A 1,882-nucleotide genomic window follows, 5' to 3' on the forward strand; every position below is an offset into this window, starting at 1 on the left:
GTGGGAGCGCGCGTGCCACGGGGGCCGCACCGGCTCTGGTCCTCGTGCGCGCGATCCGGGCTCGCCGCGCACCCCCGGCCCGGGCCTCGGGCTTCACTTAACCTCGTTAGGACCACCCGGAGAGGGGGGGAGGGGTGCGGGGGAGCGTGGAAAGCAACCTCGTTACTGATTCCCCGGGACCAGATGGAGCCCGATGTCCTATGCAGCAGTCCGGGGCCGGCAGGGCCCAGGACCAGGGGACCCGCGGCGGGGACGCTCTCGTAATGACTGATCAAAGACTAAGGGCCGGGGGAGGAGGATGCGGAAAATCGCGCCCACCGCAAACCTCCTAAAGTCCCTTAAGTCGCGACCGAAGGGTGGCGTCACGCGAATTCACCCCTCCGCGCCGGCCGGCTGCCCTCCGGTCCGCCACTCGGGAGGGTCCGTGCGCTCTGAAAAGGGGGCTCGGGAGGACGGGACCGCCAGTACTGCTGGCTTTCGACTCGTTTCCGAAAGGCTGCGGGGAAACGCGTCCAACGCTGGCGTCCGCGGGCGCTCAGGGCGCAGGGCGAACGTCTCTGCAGGGCCCCTGCGGCCCCCGGGGACCTCGGTACCCGCAGCTGACCTCCTGGCTTCCGCGGGAGGGGAGGGGCGCCTCCCTCAACCTGGACGCCTTCATCCCTCCCCGCCCTTTCTGCTTTTAACCCTTGAAACTTATTTTTAACTGTGGACATTTAGAGCAAAAAGCATGTGCAGAGCCTCAGAAACTGGAACGACCTGGGAGCGGATGAAGCTTCAGTGTTTGCGGGAAGCTCGCTGCGGTGCACGGTCTAGTGTGTCTGGCCAAGGCGGGCAATGGCGGGAGGCGGAGCTGGCCGCTGACATGTAGGTAATATTACCCCGTAAACGTAAATGGCTCAGGACTTTAAACTTCACCGCTGTTTCCGGTTCGGCTTCCAACTTGGAAAGACTCCAAGTTCAGTGGAGCGTGCTCATTCTGGTGCCGCCATGATTTTTTAAAAAAACATCTTTATCATGTTCTCTTTCTCCAAATTATTATTTTCATTGTGAAAAATAACTCTTCAGGCCACTGTGGATACTAGCGCGGGTCTGGGGTTCCGTATTCTGGGGTTGTCTGCGGGGAGAGCCGGCTGTCAGCATAATCCTCGCAAGCCTGGCAGGTGAGCGGGAGGTGCCTGCACCCTGGAGCACTGTCCCCTGGAGAGGTGACCCTGCACTAAGGTGCATTTCCATGGAGGCTGTTTTCAAGTGGGTGGAACGGGGCAGTGCAGTGGCCCAGGCAAGACCAGTGGCTGGTGACGGATTCTAAGCCGCCACCCACTAAAGGTCTATTTGTCCTGGTCCCCTGGGCTGTTTTGGTGACTGCCTGATCCAGCTCTGCCTCTTAGCGATAGGTCGAGAAGGGAGGTGGCACTGTCTGTTAAGTGCTGTGAGCGCCTTTAACCTGTGGGGTTATGCAAAGGTTGAAAGGTGACCTTGGTGAGGTCAGCGGGCATTACAGGTTTTATCATTTCCCGGCCACAGGAGACCCTCAGGTTTGATCTGACCCATTTTATTGGTGAAGAAACTGCATTCTCAGGAGGCTCAGCAGCTGGCCCCGCTCAGCCACGTGCTCCGACCTGGCCCCTGTGCCTCCGCGCCCTGTGCCCACGGCTGACCAGCTGCTCCACAGGGCACCCTGTACTGCCGAGTCTGTGACCCGCTAAATCTCTCAGCCTCCAGTCCCCCAGGTGGAGGTGAGAAAGCCTCTGCCGGTGTGACTGTCATCACCAGAGAACCAGCTGACCTTGGGCAGGGCTCAGGATGTCACTGGGTGTGGTTTGGGAGTGGCTGAGCGGGAACCTCAGGCTGTCAGGCGGGGCCTTTATTTTTCACTGGATTT

The sequence above is a fragment of the Pteropus alecto genome, unplaced genomic scaffold, assembly GCF_000325575.1.
Source record: "Pteropus alecto unplaced genomic scaffold, ASM32557v1 scaffold137, whole genome shotgun sequence".
Classification (NCBI taxonomy): domain Eukaryota; kingdom Metazoa; phylum Chordata; class Mammalia; order Chiroptera; family Pteropodidae; genus Pteropus; species Pteropus alecto.